Consider the following 23,767-nt stretch of genomic DNA (forward strand, 5'->3'; position numbering starts at 1 on the left):
TAGATAGATAGATAGATAGATAGATAGATGATAGATAGATATGATAGATAGATATGATAGATGATAGATAGATAGATAGATAGATAGATAGATAGATAGATAGATAGATAGATAGATAGATGATAGATAGATAGATGATAGATAGATGATAGATGGATAGATGGATAGATGGATAGATGGATAGATGGATAGATGGATAGATAGATATGATAGATAGATAGATAGATAGATGATAGATAGATAGATAGATAGATAGATAGATGATACATAGATAGATAGATAGATAGATAGATGATAGATAGATAGATTTGATAGATGATAGATAGATAGATAGATAGATAGATATAGATGATAGATAGATAGATGATAGATAGATAGATACTGTAGATAGATAGATAGATAGATAGATAGATAGATAGATGATAGATAGATAGATAGATAGATAGATAGATAGATAGATATGATATGATATGATAGATAGATATGATAGATAGATATGATATGATATGATATGATATGATATGATAGATAGATGATAGATAGATAGATAGATAGATAGATAGATAGATAGATAGATAGATAGATAGATAGATAGATAGATAGATACCGTTCCCCCGAAAATAAGACCTCCCCGGATAATAAGCCCAATTGGGATTTTGAGCGCATGCACTAAAATAAGCCCTCCCCAAAAATATTGCAACGCAGCAGCAGCCATGAGGTGACCACGCTCGCCACCTCCTGCACCTCAAAAATAATATAAACTTCACAAAAATAAGGCCAAGCGCTTATTTCGGGGGGGGGGGGTTTCCAAAAGAAAACAAGACCCTGTCTTATTTTCAGGGAAACACAGTAGGCAGGCAGACAGATGAAAAGATATTTGTATCTCAGAAGTCATATGGTGTCCTTGTTGCCTTTCGGCTTGCTCATTTTCTTCTGGGACCGTTCATTATCCAATTAGAAAATGTATATTTAGCCCTGATGGTGTTACCTAATTGGGTAATGAAACATCTACAAGAAAACAACTAAGCTCAGACAACACCAAGGACAAACAAGAGAAGGATAAAAGGAAAGGGGAGGGGGAGAAAGAGAGAGAGATTAAAATGTTCTGCTTATTTTGTAGCGACGGCCATAAAATTCGGAGTCATTTTCTGGGTCCCTCATTCTCTCTCTCTCTTTCTGCAGGTTCAGGACAAGTTCCGTCTCGATCTCTCTGATGAGGAAGCGGTCCACTACATGCAGAGCTTGATCGACGAAAGTGTCCATGCTCTCTTTGCAGCGATGGTGGAACAGATCCACAAGTTTGCTCAGGTAAGAACTCCTTCAAGGTTCTCCTCAAACCAGACCGAGAAGCTCATCTAACAGAATTAGGGATTGCCATCTTAGGAAGGTGACCCTGTTCTCCAGCATCAAAGTGGTTTAATAGTCATTGGGGCATTACCTTTCCCCTCAAAATTAGGAGTGAATAGGAATGGGAGACCTTCTGGAATGTTCCCTCTTGTGTTTTTCCTCATCCGATTGCCAAGCCTTGTAATACGTACGTGCTAGCCATTCCCGACTCTAGGGGGTGGTGCTCATCTCTGTTTCAAAGCCGAAGAGCCACCGCTGTCCGAAGACGTCTCCGTGGTCATGTGGCTGGCATGATTAAACACCGAAGGCGCATGGAACGTTGTTACCTTCCCACCAAAGGTGGTTCTTATTTTTCTACCTGCATTTTTGTACATGCTTTCGAACTGCTAACTTGGCAGGACTAGAACTCACAGTCTCCTGGTCTCCTGGTGATTGGTCCAAAGTCACCCAGCTGATTTTCATAGCTGACACAGGACTAGAACTCAGACTCCTGGTGATTGGTCCAAAGTCACCCAGCTAGCTGTCATGGCTAGGGCAGGACTAGAACTCACAGTCTCCTGGTGATTGGTCCAAAGTCACCCAGCTGATTTTCATAGCTGACACAGGACTAGAACTCACAGTCTCCTGGTGATTGGTCCAAAGTCACCCAGCTGATTTTCATAGCTGAGGCAGGACTAGAACTCACAGTTTCCTGGTGATTGGTCCAAAGTCACCCAGCTGATTTTCATAGCTGAGGCAGGACTAGAACTCACAGTTTCCTGATGATTGGTCCAAAGTCACCCAGCTGATTTTCATAGCTAACGCAGGACTAGAACTCACAGTCTCCTGGTGATTGGTCCAAAGTCACCCAGCTGATTTTCATAGCTGACGCGGGACTAGAACTCACAGTCTCCTGGTGATTGGTCCAAAGTCACCCAGCTGATTTTCATAGCTGACGCGGGACTAGAACTCACAGTTTCCTGGTGATTGGTCCAAAGTCACCCAGCTGATTTTCATAGCTAATGCAGGACTAGAACTCACAGTCTCCTGGTGATTGGTCCAAAGTCACCCAGCTGATTTTCATAGCTGACGCAGGACTAGAACTCACAGTCTCCTGGTGATTGGTCCAAAGTCACCCAGCTGATTTTCATAGCTGACACAGGACTAGAACTCACAGTCTCCTGGTGATTGGTCCAAAGTCACCCAGCTGGCTGTCATGGGTAGGGCAGGACTAGAACTCACAGTCTCCTGGTGATTGGTCCAAAGTCACCCAGCTGGCTGTCATGGGTAGGGCAGGACTAGAACTCACAGTCTCCTGGTGATTGGTCCAAAGTCACCCAGCTGATTTTCATAGCTGACACAGGACTAGAACTCACAGTCTCCTGGTGATTGGTCCAAAGTCACCCAGCTGATTTTCATAGCTGACACAGGACTAGAACTCACAGTCTCCTGGTGATTGGTCCAAAGTCACCCAGCTGATTTTCATAGCTGAGGCAGGACTAGAACTCACAGTTTCCTGGTGATTGGTCCAAAGTCACCCAGCTGATTTTCATAGCTGACGCGGGACTAGAACTCACAGTTTCCTGGTGATTGGTCCAAAGTCACCCAGCTGATTTTCATAGCTAATGCAGGACTAGAACTCACAGTCTCCTGGTGATTGGTCCAAAGTCACCCAGCTGATTTTCATAGCTGACGCAGGACTAGAACTCACAGTCTCCTGGTGATTGGTCCAAAGTCACCCAGCTGATTTTCATAGCTGACACAGGACTAGAACTCACAGTCTCCTGGTGATTGGTCCAAAGTCACCCAGCTGATTTTCATAGCTGACGCAGGACTAGAACTCACAGTCTCCTGGTGATTGGTCCAAAGTCACCCAGCTGGCTGTCATGGGTAGGGCAGGACTAGAACTCACAGTCTCCTGGTGATTGGTCCAAAGTCACCCAGCTGATTTTCATAGCTGACACAGGACTAGAACTCACAGTCTCCTGGTGATTGGTCCAAAGTCACCCAGCTGATTTTCATAGCTGACACAGGACTAGAACTCACAGTCTCCTGGTGATTGGTCCAAAGTCACCCAGCTGATTTTCATAGCTGAGGCAGGACTAGAACTCACAGTTTCCTGGTGATTGGTCCAAAGTCACCCAGCTGATTTTCATAGCTGACGCGGGACTAGAACTCACAGTTTCCTGGTGATTGGTCCAAAGTCACCCAGCTGATTTTCATAGCTAATGCAGGACTAGAACTCACAGTCTCCTGGTGATTGGTCCAAAGTCACCCAGCTGATTTTCATAGCTGACGCAGGACTAGAACTCACAGTCTCCTGGTGATTGGTCCAAAGTCACCCAGCTGATTTTCATAGCTGACACAGGACTAGAACTCACAGTCTCCTGGTGATTGGTCCAAAGTCACCCAGCTGATTTTCATAGCTGACGCAGGACTAGAACTCACAGTCTCCTGGTGATTGGTCCAAAGTCACCCAGCTGATTTTCATAGCTGAGGCAGGACTAGAACTCACAGTCTCCTGGTGATTGGTCCAAAGTCACCCAGCTGATTTTCATAGCTGACACAGGACTAGAACTCAGACTCCTGGTGATTGGTCCAAAGTCACCCAGCTGGCTGTCATGGCTAGGGCAGGACTAGAACTCACAGTCTCCTGGTGATTGGTCCAAAGTCACCCAGCTGATTTTCATAGCTGACACAGGACTAGAACTCACAGTCTCCTGGTGATTGGTCCAAAGTCACCCAGCTGATTTTCATAGCTGAGGCAGGACTAGAACTCACAGTTTCCTGGTGATTGGTCCAAAGTCACCCAGCTGATTTTCATAGCTGAGGCAGGACTAGAACTCACAGTTTCCTGGTGATTGGTCCAAAGTCACCCAGCTGATTTTCATAGCTAACGCAGGACTAGAACTCACAGTCTCCTGGTGATTGGTCCAAAGTCACCCAGCTGATTTTCATAGCTAACGCAGGACTAGAACTCACAGTCTCCTGGTGATTGGTCCAAAGTCACCCAGCTGATTTTCATAGCTGACGCGGGACTAGAACTCACAGTTTCCTGGTGATTGGTCCAAAGTCACCCAGCTGATTTTCATAGCTAATGCAGGACTAGAACTCACAGTCTCCTGGTGATTGGTCCAAAGTCACCCAGCTGATTTTCATAGCTGACGCAGGACTAGAACTCACAGTCTCCTGGTGATTGGTCCAAAGTCACCCAGCTGATTTTCATAGCTGACACAGGACTAGAACTCACAGTCTCCTGGTGATTGGTCCAAAGTCACCCAGCTGGCTGTCATGGGTAGGGCAGGACTAGAACTCACAGTCTCCTGGTGATTGGTCCAAAGTCACCCAGCTGGCTGTCATGGGTAGGGCAGGACTAGAACTCACAGTCTCCTGGTGATTGGTCCAAAGTCACCCAGCTGATTTTCATAGCTGACACAGGACTAGAACTCACAGTCTCCTGGTGATTGGTCCAAAGTCACCCAGCTGATTTTCATAGCTGACACAGGACTAGAACTCACAGTCTCCTGGTGATTGGTCCAAAGTCACCCAGCTGATTTTCATAGCTGAGGCAGGACTAAAACTCACAGTTTCCTGGTGATTGGTCCAAAGTCACCCAGCTGATTTTCATAGCTGACGCGGGACTAGAACTCACAGTTTCCTGGTGATTGGTCCAAAGTCACCCAGCTGATTTTCATAGCTAATGCAGGACTAGAACTCACGGTCTCCTGGTGATTGGTCCAAAGTCACCCAGCTGATTTTCATAGCTGACGCAGGACTAGAACTCACAGTCTCCTGGTGATTGGTCCAAAGTCACCCAGCTGATTTTCATAGCTGACACAGGACTAGAACTCACAGTCTCCTGGTGATTGGTCCAAAGTCACCCAGCTGATTTTCATAGCTGACGCAGGACTAGAACTCACAGTCTCCTGGTGATTGGTCCAAAGTCACCCAGCTGATTTTCATAGCTGAGGCAGGACTAGAACTCACAGTTTCCTGGTGATTGGTCCAAAGTCACCCAGCTGATTTTCATAGCTGAGGCAGGACTAGAACTCACAGTCTCCTGGTGATTGGTCCAAAGTCACCCAGCTGATTTTCATAGCTAACGCAGGACTAGAACTCACAGTCTCCTGGTGATTGGTCCAAAGTCACCCAGCTGATTTTCATAGCTGACGTGGGACTAGAACTCACAGTTTCCTGGTGATTGGTCCAAAGTCACCCAGCTGATTTTCATAGCTAATGCAGGACTAGAACTCACAGTCTCCTGGTGATTGGTCCAAAGTCACCCAGCTGATTTTCATAGCTGACGCAGGACTAGAACTCACAGTCTCCTGGTGATTGGTCCAAAGTCACCCAGCTGATTTTCATAGCTGACACAGGACTAGAACTCACAGTCTCCTGGTGATTGGTCCAAAGTCACCCAGCTGGCTGTCATGGGTAGGGCAGGACTAGAACTCACAGTCTCCTGGTGATTGGTCCAAAGTCACCCAGCTGGCTGTCATGGGTAGGGCAGGACTAGAACTCACAGTCTCCTGGTGATTGGTCCAAAGTCACCCAGCTGATTTTCATAGCTGACACAGGACTAGAACTCACAGTCTCCTGGTGATTGGTCCAAAGTCACCCAGCTGATTTTCATAGCTGAGGCAGGACTAGAACTCACAGTTTCCTGGTGATTGGTCCAAAGTCACCCAGCTGATTTTCATAGCTGAGGCAGGACTAGAACTCACAGTTTCCTGGTGATTGGTCCAAAGTCACCCAGCTGATTTTCATAGCTGACACAGGACTAGAACTCACAGTCTCCTGGTGATTGGTCCAAAGTCACCCAGCTGATTTTCATAGCTGAGGCAGGACTAGAACTCACAGTTTCCTGGTGATTGGTCCAAAGTCACCCAGCTGATTTTCATAGCTGATGCAGGACTAGAACTCACAGTTTCCTGGTGATTGGTCCAAAGTCACCCAGCTGATTTTCATAGCTGACGCAGGACTAGAACTCACAGTCTCCTGGTGATTGGTCCAAAGTCACCCAGCTGATTTTCATAGCTGACACAGGACTAGAACTCACAGTCTCCTGGTGATTGGTCCAAAGTCACCCAGCTGATTTTCATAGCTGACACAGGACTAGAACTCACAGTCTCCTGGTGATTGGTCCAAAGTCACCCAGCTGATTTTCATAGCTGAGGCAGGACTAGAACTCACAGTTTCCTGGTGATTGGTCCAAAGTCACCCAGCTGATTTTCACAGCTGAGGCAGGACTAGAACTCACAGTTTCCTGGTGATTGGTCCAAAGTCACCCAGCTGATTTTCATAGCTGACACAGGACTAGAACTCACAGTCTCCTGGTGATTGGTCCAAAGTCACCCAGCTGATTTTCATAGCTGAGGCAGGACTAGAACTCACAGTTTCCTGGTGATTGGTCCAAAGTCACCCAGCTGATTTTCATAGCTAATGCAGGACTAGAACTCACAGTTTCCTGGTGATTGGTCCAAAGTCACCCAGCTGATTTTCATAGCTGACATAGGACTAGAACTCACAGTCTCCTGGTGATTGGTCCAAAGTCACCCAGCTGATTTTCATAGCTGACACAGGACTAGAACTCAGACTCCTGGTGATTGGTCCAAAGTCACCCAGCTGGCTGTCATGGCTAGGGCAGGACTAGAACTCACAGTCTCCTGGTGATTGGTCCAAAGTCACCCAGCTGATTTTCATAGCTGAGGCAGGACTAGAACTCAGTTTCCTGGTGATTGGTCCAAAGTCACCCAGCTGATTTTCATAGCTGACACAGGACTAGAACTCACAGTCTCCTGGTGATTGGTCCAAAGTCACCCAGCTGATTTTCATAGCTGAGGCAGGACTAGAACTCACAGTTTCCTGGTGATTGGTCCAAAGTCACCCAGCTGATTTTCATAGCTGAGGCAGGACTAGAACTCACAGTCTCCTGGTGATTGGTCCAAAGTAACCCAGCTGATTTTCATAGCTGACGCAGGACTAGAACTCACAGTCTCCTGGTGATTGGTCCAAAGTCACCCAGCTGATTTTCATAGCTAACGCAGGACTAGAACTCACAGTCTCCTGGTGATTGGTCCAAAGTCACCCAGCTGATTTTCATAGCTGACGCGGGAATAGAACTCACAGTCTCCTGGTGATTGGTCCAAAGTCACCCAGCTGATTTTCATAGCTAATGCAGGACTAGAACTCACAGTCTCCTGGTGATTGGTCCAAAGTCACCCAGCTGATTTTCATAGCTGACGCAGGACTAGAACTCACAGTCTCCTGGTGATTGGTCCAAAGTCACCCAGCTGATTTTCATAGCTGACACAGGACTAGAACTCACAGTCTCCTGGTGATTGGTCCAAAGTCACCCAGCTGGCTGTCATGGGTAGGGCAGGACTAGAATTCACAGTCTCCTGGTGATTGGTCCAAAGTCACCCAGCTGATTTTCATAGCTGACACAGGACTAGAACTCACAGTCTCCTGGTGATTGGTCCAAAGTCACCCAGCTGATTTTCATAGCTGACACAGGACTAGAACTCACAGTCTCCTGGTGATTGGTCCAAAGTCACCCAGCTGATTTTCACAGCTGAGGCAGGACTAGAACTCACAGTTTCCTGGTGATTGGTCCAAAGTCACCCAGCTGATTTTCATAGCTGACGCGGGACTAGAACTCACAGTTTCCTGGTGATTGGTCCAAAGTCACCCAGCTGATTTTCATAGCTAATGCAGGACTAGAACTCACAGTCTCCTGGTGATTGGTCCAAAGTCACCCAGCTGATTTTCATAGCTGACGCAGGACTAGAACTCACAGTCTCCTGGTGATTGGTCCAAAGTCACCCAGCTGATTTTCATAGCTGACACAGGACTAGAACTCACAGTCTCCTGGTGATTGGTCCAAAGTCACCCAGCTGATTTTCATAGCTGACGCAGGACTAGAACTCACAGTCTCCTAGTGATTGGTCCAAAGTCACCCAGCTGATTTTCATAGCTGAGGCAGGACTAGAACTCACAGTTTCCTGGTGATTGGTCCAAAGTCACCCAGCTCATTTTCATAGCTGAGGCAGGACTAGAACTCACAGTCTCCTGGTGATTGGTCCAAAGTCACCCAGCTGATTTTCATAGCTAACGCAGGACTAGAACTCACAGTCTCCTGGTGATTGGTCCAAAGTCACCCAGCTGATTTTCATAGCTGACGCAGGACTAGAACTCACAGTCTCCTGGTGATTGGTCCAAAGTCACCCAGCTGATTTTCATAGCTGACGCAGGACTAGAACTCACAGTCTCCTGGTGATTGGTCCAAAGTCACCCAGCTGATTTTCATAGCTGACACAGGACTAGAACTCACAGTCTCCTGGTGATTGGTCCAAAGTCACCCAGCTGATTTTCATAGCTAACGCAGGACTAGAACTCACAGTCTCCTGGTGATTGGTCCAAAGTCACCCAGCTGATTTTCATAGCTGACGCGGGACTAGAACTCACAGTTTCCTGGTGATTGGTCCAAAGTCACCCAGCTGATTTTCATAGCTAATGCGGGACTAGAACTCACAGTCTCCTGGTGATTGGTCCAAAGTCACCCAGCTGATTTTCATAGTTGACGCAGGACTAGAACTCACAGTCTCCTGGTGATTGGTCCAAAGTCACCCAGCTGATTTTCATAGCTGACACAGGACTAGAACTCACAGTCTCCTGGTGATTGGTCCAAAGTCACCCAGCTGGCTGTCATGGGTAGGGCAGGACTAGAACTCACAGTCTCCTGGTGATTGGTCCAAAGTCACCCAGCTGGCTGTCATGGGTAGGGCAGGACTAGAACTCACAGTTTCCTGGTGATTGGTCCAAAGTCACCCAGCTGATTTTCATTGCTGAGGCAGGACTAGAACTCACAGTCTCCTGGTGATTGGTCCAAAGTCACCCAGCTGATTTTCATAGCTAATGCAGGACTAGAACTCACAGTCTCCTGGTGATTGGTCCAAAGTCACCCAGCTGATTTTCATAGCTGACGCAGGACTAGAACTCACAGTCTCCTGGTGATTGGTCCAAAGTCACCCAGCTGATTTTCATAGCTGACACAGGACTAGAACTCACAGTCTCCTGGTGATTGGTCCAAAGTCACCCAGCTGGCTGTCATGGGTAGGGCAGGACTAGAACTCACAGTCTCCTGGTGATTGGTCCAAAGTCACCCAGCTGATTTTCATAGCTGACACAGGACTAGAACTCACAGTCTCCTGGTGATTGGTCCAAAGTCACCCAGCTGATTTTCATAGCTGACACAGGACTAGAACTCACAGTCTCCTGGTGATTGGTCCAAAGTCACCCAGCTGATTTTCATAGCTGAGGCAGGACTAGAACTCACAGTTTCCTGGTAATTGGTCCAAAGTCACCCAGCTGATTTTCATAGCTGACGCGGGACTAGAACTCACAGTTTCCTGGTGATTGGTCCAAAGTCACCCAGCTGATTTTCATAGCTAATGCAGGACTAGAACTCACAGTCTCCTAGTGATTGGTCCAAAGTCACCCAGCTGATTTTCATAGCTGACGCAGGACTAGAACTCACAGTCTCCTGGTGATTGGTCCAAAGTCACCCAGCTGATTTTCATAGCTGACACAGGACTAGAACTCACAGTCTCCTGGTGATTGGTCCAAAGTCACCCAGCTGATTTTCATAGCTGACGCAGGACTAGAACTCACAGTCTCCTAGTGATTGGTCCAAAGTCACCCAGCTGATTTTCATAGCTGAGGCAGGACTAGAACTCACAGTTTCCTGGTGATTGGTCCAAAGTCACCCAGCTCATTTTCATAGCTGAGGCAGGACTAGAACTCACAGTCTCCTGGTGATTGGTCCAAAGTCACCCAGCTGATTTTCATAGCTGACACAGGACTAGAACTCACAGTCTCCTGGTGATTGGTCCAAAGTCACCCAGCTGATTTTCATAGCTGACGCAGGACTAGAACTCACAGTCTCCTGGTGATTGGTCCAAAGTCACCCAGCTGATTTTCATAGCTGACGCGGGACTAGAACTCACAGTTTCCTGGTGATTGGTCCAAAGTCACCCAGCTGATTTTCATAGCTAACGCAGGACTAGAACTCACAGTCTCCTGGTGATTGGTCCAAAGTCACCCAGCTGATTTTCATAGCTGACGCAGGACTAGAACTCACAGTCTCCTGGTGATTGGTCCAAAGTCACCCAGCTGATTTTCATAGCTGAGGCAGGACTAGAACTCACAGTCTCCTGGTGATTGGTCCAAAGTCACCCAGCTGATTTTCATAGCTAACGCAGGACTAGAACTCACAGTCTCCTGGTGATTGGTCCAAAGTCACCCAGCTGATTTTCATAGCTGACGCAGGACTAGAACTCACAGTCTCCTGGTGATTGGTCCAAAGTCACCCAGCTGATTTTCATAGCTGACGCGGGACTAGAACTCACAGTTTCCTGGTGATTGGTCCAAAGTCACCCAGCTGATTTTCATAGCTGACGCAGGACTAGAACTCACAGTCTCCTGGTGATTGGTCCAAAGTCACCCAGCTGATTTTCATAGCTGACACAGGACTAGAACTCACAGTCTCCTGGTGATTGGTCCAAAGTCACCCAGCTGGCTGTCATGGGTAGGGCAGGACTAGAACTCACAGTCTCCTGGTGATTGGTCCAAAGTCACCCAGCTGGCTGTCATGGGTAGGGCAGGACTAGAACTCACAGTCTCCTGGTGATTGATCCAAAGTCACCCAGCTGATTTTCATAGCTGACACAGGACTAGAACTCAGACTCCTGTTGATTGGTCCAAAGTCACCCAGCTGGCTGTCACGGCTAGGGCAGGACTAGAACTCACAGTCTCCTGGTGATTGGTCCAAAGTCACCCAGCTGATTTTCATAGCTGACACAGGACTAGAACTCACAGTCTCCTGGTGATTGGTCCAAAGTCACCCAGCTGATTTTCATAGCTGAGGCAGGACTAGAACTCACAATTTCCTGGTGATTGGTCCAAAGTCACCCAGCTGATTTTCATAGCTGAGGCAGGACTAGAACTCACAGTTTCCTGGTGATTGGTCCAAAGTCACCCAGCTGATTTTCATAGCTAACGCAGGACTAGAAGTCACAGTCTCCTGGTGATTGGTCCAAAGTCACCCAGCTGATTTTCATAGCTGACACAGGACTAGAACTCACAGTCTCCTGGTGATTGGTCCAAAGTCACCCAGCTGATTTTCATAGCTGAGGCAGGACTAGAACTCACAGTTTCCTGGTGATTGGTCCAAAGTCACCCAGCTGATTTTCATAGCTGAGGCAGGACTAGAACTCACAGTTTCCTGGTGATTGGTCCAAAGTCACCCAGCTGATTTTCATAGCTAACGCAGGACTAGAACTCACAGTCTCCTGGTGATTGGTCCAAAGTCACCCAGCTGATTTTCATAGCTAACGCAGGACTAGAACTCACAGTCTCCTGGTGATTGGTCCAAAGTCACCCAGCTGATTTTCATAGCTAATGCAGGACTAGAACTCACAGTCTCCTGGTGATTGGTCCAAAGTCACCCAGCTGATTTTCATAGCTGACGCAGGACTAGAACTCACAGTCTCCTGGTGATTGGTCCAAAGTCACCCAGCTGATTTTCATAGCTGACACAGGACTAGAACTCACAGTCTCCTGGTGATTGGTCCAAAGTCACCCAGCTGGCTGTCATGGGTAGGGCAGGACTAGAACTCACAGTCTCCTGGTGATTGGTCCAAAGTCACCCAGCTGGCTGTCATGGGTAGGGCAGGACTAGAACTCACAGTCTCCTGGTGATTGGTCCAAAGTCACCCAGCTGATTTTCATAGCTGACACAGGACTAGAACTCACAGTCTCCTGGTGATTGGTCCAAAGTCACCCAGCTGATTTTCATAGCTGACACAGGACTAGAACTCACAGTCTCCTGGTGATTGGTCCAAAGTCACCCAGCTGATTTTCATAGCTGAGGCAGGACTAGAACTCACAGTTTCCTGGTGATTGGTCCAAAGTCACCCAGCTGATTTTCATAGCTGACGCGGGACTAGAACTCACAGTTTCCTGGTGATTGGTCCAAAGTCACCCAGCTGATTTTCATAGCTAATGCAGGACTAGAACTCACAGTCTCCTGGTGATTGGTCCAAAGTCACCCAGCTGATTTTCATAGCTGACGCAGGACTAGAACTCACAGTCTCCTGGTGATTGGTCCAAAGTCACCCAGCTGATTTTCATAGCTGACACAGGACTAGAACTCACAGTCTCCTGGTGATTGGTCCAAAGTCACCCAGCTGATTTTCATAGCTGACGCAGGACTAGAACTCACAGTCTCCTGGTGATTGGTCCAAAGTCACCCAGCTGATTTTCATAGCTGAGGCAGGACTAGAACTCACAGTTTCCTGGTGATTGGTCCAAAGTCACCCAGCTGATTTTCATAGCTGAGGCAGGACTAGAACTCACAGTCTCCTGGTGATTGGTCCAAAGTCACCCAGCTGATTTTCATAGCTAACGCAGGACTAGAACTCACAGTCTCCTGGTGATTGGTCCAAAGTCACCCAGCTGATTTTCATAGCTGACGTGGGACTAGAACTCACAGTTTCCTGGTGATTGGTCCAAAGTCACCCAGCTGATTTTCATAGCTAATGCAGGACTAGAACTCACAGTCTCCTGGTGATTGGTCCAAAGTCACCCAGCTGATTTTCATAGCTGACGCAGGACTAGAACTCACAGTCTCCTGGTGATTGGTCCAAAGTCACCCAGCTGATTTTCATAGCTGACACAGGACTAGAACTCACAGTCTCCTGGTGATTGGTCCAAAGTCACCCAGCTGGCTGTCATGGGTAGGGCAGGACTAGAACTCACAGTCTCCTGGTGATTGGTCCAAAGTCACCCAGCTGGCTGTCATGCGTAGGGCAGGACTAGAACTCACAGTCTCCTGGTGATTGGTCCAAAGTCACCCAGCTGATTTTCATAGCTGACACAGGACTAGAACTCACAGTCTCCTGGTGATTGGTCCAAAGTCACCCAGCTGATTTTCATAGCTGACACAGGACTAGAACTCACAGTCTCCTGGTGATTGGTCCAAAGTCACCCAGCTGATTTTCATAGCTGAGACAGGACTAGAACTCACAGTTTCCTGGTGATTGGTCCAAAGTCACCCAGCTGATTTTCATAGCTGAGGCAGGACTAGAACTCACAGTTTCCTGGTGATTGGTCCAAAGTCACCCAGCTGATTTTCATAGCTGACACAGGACTAGAACTCACAGTCTCCTGGTGATTGGTCCAAAGTCACCCAGCTGATTTTCATAGCTGATGCAGGACTAGAACTCACAGTTTCCTGGTGATTGGTCCAAAGTCACCCAGCTGATTTTCATAGCTGATGCAGGACTAGAACTCACAGTTTCCTGGTGATTGGTCCAAAGTCACCCAGCTGATTTTCATAGCTGACGCAGGACTAGAACTCACAGTCTCCTGGTGATTGGTCCAAAGTCACCCAGCTGATTTTCATAGCTGACACAGGACTAGAACTCACAGTCTCCTGGTGATTGGTCCAAAGTCACCCAGCTGATTTTCATAGCTGACACAGGACTAGAACTCACAGTCTCCTGGTGATTGGTCCAAAGTCACCCAGCTGATTTTCATAGCTGAGGCAGGACTAGAACTCACAGTTTCCTGGTGATTGGTCCAAAGTCACCCAGCTGATTTTCACAGCTGAGGCAGGACTAGAACTCACAGTTTCCTGGTGATTGGTCCAAAGTCACCCAGCTGATTTTCATAGCTGACACAGGACTAGAACTCACAGTCTCCTGGTGATTGGTCCAAAGTCACCCAGCTGATTTTCATAGCTGAGGCAGGACTAGAACTCACAGTTTCCTGGTGATTGGTCCAAAGTCACCCAGCTGATTTTCATAGCTAATGCAGGACTAGAACTCACAGTTTCCTGGTGATTGGTCCAAAGTCACCCAGCTGATTTTCATAGCTAATGCAGGACTAGAACTCACAGTTTCCTGGTGATTGGTCCAAAGTCACCCAGCTGATTTTCATAGCTGACACAGGACTAGAACTCACAGTTTCCTGGTGATTGGTCCAAAGTCACCCAGCTGATTTTCATAGCTGAGGCAGGACTAGAACTCACAGTTTCCTGGTGATTGGTCCAAAGTCACCCAGCTGATTTTCATAGCTGACACAGGACTAGAACTCACAGTCTCCTGGTGATTGGTCCAAAGTCACCCAGCTGATTTTCATAGCTGAGGCAGGACTAGAACTCACAGTTTCCTGGTGATTGGTCCAAAGTCACCCAGCTGATTTTCATAGCTGATGCAGGACTAGAACTCACAGTTTCCTGGTGATTGGTCCAAAGTCACCCAGCTGATTTTCATAGCTGACGCAGGACTAGAACTCACAGTCTCCTGGTGATTGGTCCAAAGTCACCCAGCTGATTTTCATAGCTGACACAGGACTAGAACTCACAGTCTCCTGGTGATTGGTCCAAAGTCACCCAGCTGATTTTCATAGCTGACACAGGACTAGAACTCACAGTCTCCTGGTGATTGGTCCAAAGTCACCCAGCTGATTTTCATAGCTGAGGCAGGACTAGAACTCACAGTTTCCTGGTGATTGGTCCAAAGTCACCCAGCTGATTTTCACAGCTGAGGCAGGACTAGAACTCACAGTTTCCTGGTGATTGGTCCAAAGTCACCCAGCTGATTTTCATAGCTGACACAGGACTAGAACTCACAGTCTCCTGGTGATTGGTCCAAAGTCACCCAGCTGATTTTCATAGCGGACACAGGACTAGAACTCAGACTCCTGGTGATTGGTCCAAAGTCACCCAGCTGGCTGTCATGGCTAGGGCAGGACTAGAACTCACAGTCTCCTGGTGATTGGTCCAAAGTCACCCAGCTGATTTTCATAGCTGACACAGGACTAGAACTCACAGTCTCCTGGTGATTGGTCCAAAGTCACCCAGCTGATTTTCATAGCTGAGGCAGGACTAGAACTCAGTTTCCTGGTGATTGGTCCAAAGTCACCCAGCTGATTTTCATAGCTGACGCAGGACTAGAACTCACAGTCTCCTGGTGATTGGTCCAAAGTCACCCAGCTGATTTTCATAGCTGAGGCAGGACTAGAACTCACAGTTTCCTGGTGATTGGTCCAAAGTCACCCAGCTGATTTTCATAGCTGAGGCAGGACTAGAACTCACAGTCTCCTGGTGATTGGTCCAAAGTAACCCAGCTGATTTTCATAGCTGACGCAGGACTAGAACTCACAGTCTCCTGGTGATTGGTCCAAAGTCACCCAGCTGATTTTCATAGCTAACGCAGGACTAGAACTCACAGTCTCCTGGTGATTGGTCCAAAGTCACCCAGCTGATTTTCATAGCTGACGCGGGAATAGAACTCACAGTTTCCTGGTGATTGGTCCAAAGTCACCCAGCTGATTTTCATAGCTAAAGCAGGACTAGAACTCACAGTCTCCTGGTGATTGGTCCAAAGTCACCCAGCTGATTTTCATAGCTGACGCAGGACTAGAACTCACAGTCTCCTGGTGATTGGTCCAAAGTCACCCAGCTGATTTTCATAGCTGACACAGGACTAGAACTCACAGTCTCCTGGTGATTGGTCCAAAGTCACCCAGCTGGCTGTCATGGGTAGGGCAGGACTAGAACTCACAGTCTCCTGGTGATTGGTCCAAAGTCACCCAGCTGGCTGTCATGGGTAGGGCAGGACTAGAACTCACAGTCTCCTGGTGATTGGTCCAAAGTCACCCAGCTGATTTTCATAGCTGACACAGGACTAGAACTCACAGTCTCCTGGTGATTGGTCCAAAGTCACCCAGCTGATTTTCATAGCTGACACAGGACTAGAACTCACAGTCTCCTGGTGATTGGTCCAAAGTCACCCAGCTGATTTTCATAGCTGAGGCAGGACTAGAACTCACAGTTTCCTGGTGATTGGTCCAAAGTCACCCAGCTGATTTTCATAGCTGACGCGGGACTAGAACTCAAAGTTTCCTGGTGATTGGTCCAAAGTCACCCAGCTGATTTTCATAGCTAACGCAGGACTAGAACTCACAGTCTCCTGGTGATTGGTCCAAAGTCACCCAGCTGATTTTCATAGCTGACGCAGGACTAGAACTCACAGTCTCCTGGTGATTGGTCCAAAGTCACCCAGCTGATTTTCATAGCTGACACAGGACTAGAACTCACAGTCTCCTGGTGATTGGTCCAAAGTCACCCAGCTGATTTTCATAGCTGACGCAGGACTAGAACTCACAGTCTCCTAGTGATTGGTCCAAAGTCACCCAGCTGATTTTCATAGCTGAGGCAGGACTAGAACTCACAGTTTCCTGGTGATTGGTCCAAAGTCACCCAGCTCATTTTCATAGCTGAGGCAGGACTAGAACTCACAGTCTCCTGGTGATTGGTCCAAAGTCACCCAGCTGATTTTCATAGCTAACGCAGGACTAGAACTCACAGTCTCCTGGTGATTGGTCCAAAGTCACCCAGCTGATTTTCATAGCTGACGCAGGACTAGAACTCACAGTCTCCTGGTGATTGGTCCAAAGTCACCCAGCTGATTTTCATAGCTGACGCGGGACTAGAACTCACAGTTTCCTGGTGATTGGTCCAAAGTCACCCAGCTGATTTTCATAGCTAATGCAGGACTAGAACTCACAGTCTCCTGGTGATTGGTCCAAAGTCACCCAGCTGATTTTCATAGCTGACGCAGGACTAGAACTCACAGTCTCCTGGTGATTGGTCCAAAGTCACCCAGCTGATTTTCATAGCTGACACAGGACTAGAACTCACAGTCTCCTGGTGATTGGTCCAAAGTCACCCAGCTGATTTTCATAGCTGACGCAGGACTAGAACTCACAGTCTCCTAGTGATTGGTCCAAAGTCACCCAGCTGATTTTCATAGCTGAGGCAGGACTAGAACTCACAGTTTCCTGGTGATTGGTCCAAAGTCACCCAGCTCATTTTCATAGCTGAGGCAGGACTAGAACTCACAGTCTCCTGGTGATTGGTCCAAAGTCACCCAGCTGATTTTCATAGCTAACGCAGGACTAGAACTCACAGTCTCCTGGTGATTGGTCCAAAGTCACCCAGCTGATTTTCATAGCTGACGCAGGACTAGAACTCACAGTCTCCTGGTGATTGGTCCAAAGTCACCCAGCTGATTTTCATAGCTGACGCGGGACTAGAACTCACAGTTTCCTGGTGATTGGTCCAAAGTCACCCAGCTGATTTTCATACCTGAGGCAGGACTAGAACTCACAGTCTCCTGGTGATTGGTCCAAAGTCACCCAGCTGATTTTCATAGCTAACGCAGGACTAGAACTCACAGTCTCCTGGTGATTGGTCCAAAGTCACCCAGCTGATTTTCATAGCTGACGTGGGACTAGAACTCACAGTTTCCTGGTGATTGGTCCAAAGTCACCCAGCTGATTTTCATAGCTAATGCAGGACTAGAACTCACAGTCTCCTGGTGATTGGTCCAAAGTCACCCAGCTGATTTTCATAGCTGACGCAGGACTAGAACTCACAGTCTCCTGGTGATTGGTCCAAAGTCACCCAGCTGATTTTCATAGCTGACACAGGACTAGAACTCACAGTCTCCTGGTGATTGGTCCAAAGTCACCCAGCTGGCTGTCATGGGTAGGGCAGGACTAGAACTCACAGTCTCCTGGTGATTGGTCCAAAGTCACCCAGCTGGCTGTCATGGGTAGGGCAGGACTAGAACTCACAGTCTCCTGGTGATTGGTCCAAAGTCACCCAGCTGATTTTCATAGCTGACACAGGACTAGAACTCACAGTCTCCTGGTGATTGGTCCAAAGTCACCCAGCTGATTTTCATAGCTGACACAGGACTAGAACTCACAGTCTCCTGGTGATTGGTCCAAAGTCACCCAGCTGATTTTCATAGCTGAGGCAGGACTAGAACTCACAGTTTCCTGGTGATTGGTCCAAAGTCACCCAGCTGATTTTCATAGCTGAGGCAGGACTAGAACTCACAGTTTCCTGGTGATTGGTCCAAAGTCACCCAGCTGATTTTCATAGCTGACACAGGACTAGAACTCACAGTCTCCTGGTGATTGGTCCAAAGTCACCCAGCTGATTTTCATAGCTGAGGCAGGACTAGAACTCACAGTTTCCTGGTGATTGGTCCAAAGTCACCCAGCTGATTTTCACAGCTGAGGCAGGACTAGAACTCACAGTTTCCTGGTGATTGGTCCAAAGTCACCCAGCTGATTTTCATAGCTGACACAGGACTAGAACTCACAGTCTCCTGGTGATTGGTCCAAAGTCACCCAGCTGATTTTCATAGCTGAGGCAGGACTAGAACTCACAGTTTCCTGGTGATTGGTCCAAAGTCACCAAGCTGATTTTCATAGCTAATGCAGGACTAGAACTCACAGTTTCCTGGTGATTGGTCCAAAGTCACCCAGCTGATTTTCATAGCTGACACAGGACTAGAACTCACAGTCTCCTGGTGATTGGTCCAAAGTCACCCAGCTGATTTTCATAGCTGACACAGGACTAGAACTCAGACTCCTGGTGATTGGTCCAAAGTCACCCAGCTGGCTGTCATGGCTAGGGCAGGACTAGAACTCACAGTCTCCTGGTGATTGGTCCAAAGTCACCCAGCTGATTTTCATAGCTGACACAGGACTAGAACTCACAGTGTCCTGGTGATTGGTCCAAAGTCACCCAGCTGATTTTCATAGCTGAGGCAGGACTAGAACTCAGTTTCCTGGTGATTGGTCCAAAGTCACCCAGCTGATTTTCATAGCTGACACAGGACTAGAACTCACAGTCTCCTGGTGATTGGTCCAAAGTCACCCAGCTGATTTTCATAGCTGAGGCAGGACTAGAACTCACAGTTTCCTGGTGATTGGTCCAAAGTCACCCAGCTGATTTTCATAGCTGAGGCAGGACTAGAACTCACAGTCTCCTGGTGATTGGTCCAAAGTAACCCAGCTGATTTTCATAGCTGACGCAGGACTAGAACTCACAGTCTCCTGGTGATTGGTCCAAAGTCACCCAGCTGATTTTCATAGCTAACGCAGGACTAGAACTCACAGTCTCCTGGTGATTGGTCCAAAGTCACCCAGCTGATTTTCATAGCTGACGCGGGAATAGAACTCACAGTTTCCTGGTGATTGGTCCAAAGTCACCCAGCTGATTTTCATAGCTAATGCAGGACTAGAACTCACAGTCTCCTGGTGATTGGTCCAAAGTCACCCAGCTGATTTTCATAGCTGACGCAGGACTAGAACTCACAGTCTCCTGGTGATTGGTCCAAAGTCACCCAGCTGATTTTCATAGCTGACACAGGACTAGAACTCACAGTATCCTGGTGATTGGTGTCAAAGTCACCCAGCTGGCTGTCATGGGTAGGGCAGGACTAGAACTCACAGTCTCCTGGTGATTGGTCCAAAGTCACCCAGCTGGCTGTCATGGGTAGGGCAGGACTAGAACTCACAGTCTCCTGGTGATTGGTCCAAAGTCACCCAGCTGATTTTCATAGCTGACGCAGGACTAGAACTCACAGTCTCCTGGTGATTGGTCCAAAGTCACCCAGCTGATTTTCATAGCTGACACAGGACTAGAACTCACAGTCTCCTGGTGATTGGTCCAAAGTCACCCAGCTGATTTTCATAGCTGACGCAGGACTAGAACTCACAGTCTCCTGGTGATTGGTCCAAAGTCACCCAGCTGATTTTCATAGCTGACACAGGACTAGAACTCACAGTCTCCTGGTGATTGGTCCAAAGTCACCCAGCTGATTTTCATAGCTGACGCAGGACTAGAACTCACAGTCTCCTAGTGATTGGTCCAAAGTCACCCAGCTGATTTTCATAGCTGAGGCAGGACTAGAACTCACAGTTTCCTGGTGATTGGTCCAAAGTCACCCAGCTCATTTTCATAGCTGAGGCAGGACTAGAACTCACAGTCTCCTGGTGATTGGTCCAAAGTCACCCAGCTGATTTTCATAGCTAACGCAGGACTAGAACTCACAGTCTCCTGGTGATTGGTCCAAAGTCACCCAGCTGATTTTCATAGCTGACGCAGGACTAGAACTCACAGTCTCCTGGTGATTGGTCCAAAGTCACCCAGCTGATTTTCATAGCTGACGCGGGACTAGAACTCACAGTTTCCTGGTGATTGGTCCAAAGTCACCCAGCTGATTTTCATACCTGAGGCAGGACTAGAACTCACAGTCTCCTGGTGATTGGTCCAAAGTCACCCAGCTGATTTTCATAGCTAACGCAGGACTAGAACTCACAGTCTCCTGGTGATTGGTCCAAAGTCACCCAGCTGATTTTCATAGCTGACGTGGGACTAGAACTCACAGTTTCCTGGTGATTGGTCCAAAGTCACCCAGCTGATTTTCATAGCTAATGCAGGACTAGAACTCACAGTCTCCTGGTGATTGGTCCAAAGTCACCCAGCTGATTTTCATAGCTGACGCAGGACTAGAACTCACAGTCTCCTGGTGATTGGTCCAAAGTCACCCAGCTGATTTTCATAGCTGACACAGGACTAGAACTCACAGTCTCCTGGTGATTGGTCCAAAGTCACCCAGCTGGCTGTCATGGGTAGGGCAGGACTAGAACTCACAGTCTCCTGGTGATTGGTCCAAAGTCACCCAGCTGGCTGTCATGGGTAGGGCAGGACTAGAACTCACAGTCTCCTGGTGATTGGTCCAAAGTCACCCAGCTGATTTTCATAGCTGACACAGGACTAGAACTCACAGTCTCCTGGTGATTGGTCCAAAGTCACCCAGCTGATTTTCATAGCTGACACAGGACTAGAACTCACAGTCTCCTGGTGATTGGTCCAAAGTCACCCAGCTGATTTTCATAGCTGAGGCAGGACTAGAACTCACAGTTTCCTGGTGATTGGTCCAAAGTCACCCAGCTGATTTTCATAGCTGAGGCAGGACTAGAACTCACAGTTTCCTGGTGATTGGTCCAAAGTCACCCAGCTGATTTTCATAGCTGACACAGGACTAGAACTCACAGTCTCCTGGTGATTGGTCCAAAGTCACCCAGCTGATTTTCATAGCTGAGGCAGGACTAGAACTCACAGTTTCCTGGTGATTGGTCCAAAGTCACCCAGCTGATTTTCATAGCTGATGCAGGACTAGAACTCACAGTTTCCTGGTGATTGGTCCAAAGTCACCCAGCTGATTTTCATAGCTGACGCAGGACTAGAACTCACAGTCTCCTGGTGATTGGTCCAAAGTCACCCAGCTGATTTTCATAGCTGACACAGGACTAGAACTCACAGTCTCCTGGTGATTGGTCCAAAGTCACCCAGCTGATTTTCATAGCTGACACAGGACTAGAACTCACAGTCTCCTGGTGATTGGTCCAAAGTCACCCAGCTGATTTTCATAGCTGAGGCAGGACTAGAACTCACAGTTTCCTGGTGATTGGTCCAAAGTCACCCAGCTGATTTTCACAGCTGAGGCAGGACTAGAACTCACAGTTTCCTGGTGATTGGTCCAAAGTCACCCAGCTGATTTTCATAGCTGACACAGGACTAGAACTCACAGTCTCCTGGTGATTGGTCCAAAGTCACCCAGCTGATTTTCATAGCTGAGGCAGGACTAGAACTCACAGTTTCCTGGTGATTGGTCCAAAGTCACCCAGCTGATTTTCATAGCTAATGCAGGACTAGAACTCACAGTTTCCTGGTGATTGGTCCAAAGTCACCCAGCTGATTTTCATAGCTGACACAGGACTAGAACTCACAGTCTCCTGGTGATTGGTCCAAAGTCACCCAGCTGATTTTCATAGCTGACACAGGACTAGAACTCAGACTCCTGGTGATTGGTCCAAAGTCACCCAGCTGGCTGTCATGGCTAGGGCAGGACTAGAACTCACAGTCTCCTGGTGATTGGTCCAAAGTCACCCAGCTGATTTTCATAGCTGACACAGGACTAGAACTCACAGTGTCCTGGTGATTGGTCCAAAGTCACCCAGCTGATTTTCATAGCTGAGGCAGGACTAGAACTCAGTTTCCTGGTGATTGGTCCAAAGTCACCCAGCTGATTTTCATAGCTGACACAGGACTAGAACTCACAGTCTCCTGGTGATTGGTCCAAAGTCACCCAGCTGATTTTCATAGCTGAGGCAGGACTAGAACTCACAGTTTCCTGGTGATTGGTCCAAAGTCACCCAGCTGATTTTCATAGCTGAGGCAGGACTAGAACTCACAGTCTCCTGGTGATTGGTCCAAAGTAACCCAGCTGATTTTCATAGCTGACGCAGGACTAGAACTCACAGTCTCCTGGTGATTGGTCCAAAGTCACCCAGCTGATTTTCATAGCTAACGCAGGACTAGAACTCACAGTCTCCTGGTGATTGGTCCAAAGTCACCCAGCTGATTTTCATAGCTGACGCGGGAATAGAACTCACAGTTTCCTGGTGATTGGTCCAAAGTCACCCAGCTGATTTTCATAGCTAATGCAGGACTAGAACTCACAGTCTCCTGGTGATTGGTCCAAAGTCACCCAGCTGATTTTCATAGCTGACGCAGGACTAGAACTCACAGTCTCCTGGTGATTGGTCCAAAGTCACCCAGCTGATTTTCATAGCTGACACAGGACTAGAACTCACAGTCTCCTGGTGATTGGTGTCAAAGTCACCCAGCTGGCTGTCATGGGTAGGGCAGGACTAGAACTCACAGTCTCCTGGTGATTGGTCCAAAGTCACCCAGCTGGCTGTCATGGGTAGGGCAGGACTAGAACTCACAGTCTCCTGGTGATTGGTCCAAAGTCACCCAGCTGATTTTCATAGCTGAGGCAGGACTAGAACTCACAGTTTCCTGGTGATTGGTCCAAAGTCACCCAGCTGATTTTCATAGCTGATGCAGGACTAGAACTCACAGTTTCCTGGTGATTGGTCCAAAGTCACCCAGCTGATTTTCATAGCTGACGCAGGACTAGAACTCACAGTCTCCTGGTGATTGGTCCAAAGTCACCCAGCTGATTTTCATAGCTGACACAGGACTAGAACTCACAGTCTCCTGGTGATTGGTCCAAAGTCACCCAGCTGATTTTCATAGCTGACACAGGACTAGAACTCACAGTCTCCTGGTGATTGGTCCAAAGTCACCCAGCTGATTTTCATAGCTGAGGCAGGACTAGAACTCACAGTTTCCTGGTGATTGGTCCAAAGTCACCCAGCTGATTTTCACAGCTGAGGCAGGACTAGAACTCACAGTTTCCTGGTGATTGGTCCAAAGTCACCCAGCTGATTTTCATAGCTGACACAGGACTAGAACTCACAGTCTCCTGGTGATTGGTCCAAAGTCACCCAGCTGATTTTCATAGCTGAGGCAGGACTAGAACTCACAGTTTCCTGGTGATTGGTCCAAAGTCACCCAGCTGATTTTCATAGCTAATGCAGGACTAGAACTCACAGTTTCCTGGTGATTGGTCCAAAGTCACCCAGCTGATTTTCATAG

At 48.0% G+C, this 23,767-nt stretch overlaps 1 long non-coding RNA gene across 1 annotated transcript in view; it reads left to right on the plus strand.

Moving 5' to 3' along the window:
* The first annotated feature begins 603 nt into the window (after positions 1-603).
* LOC309385525 overlaps positions 604-23,767 on the plus strand; it is a 47,360-nt gene continuing 24,196 nt past the window's right edge. Inside the window, exon 1 of the long non-coding RNA XR_014174243.1 lies at positions 604-1,308. This is a non-coding gene — a long non-coding RNA (uncharacterized lncRNA). The remainder of the gene's footprint in view (positions 1,309-23,767) is intronic.

This window comes from Natrix helvetica (genome assembly GCF_964273705.1).
Source record: "Natrix helvetica genome assembly, chromosome: 2".
In the NCBI taxonomy this organism is placed as follows: Eukaryota; Metazoa; Chordata; class Lepidosauria; order Squamata; family Natricidae; genus Natrix; species Natrix helvetica.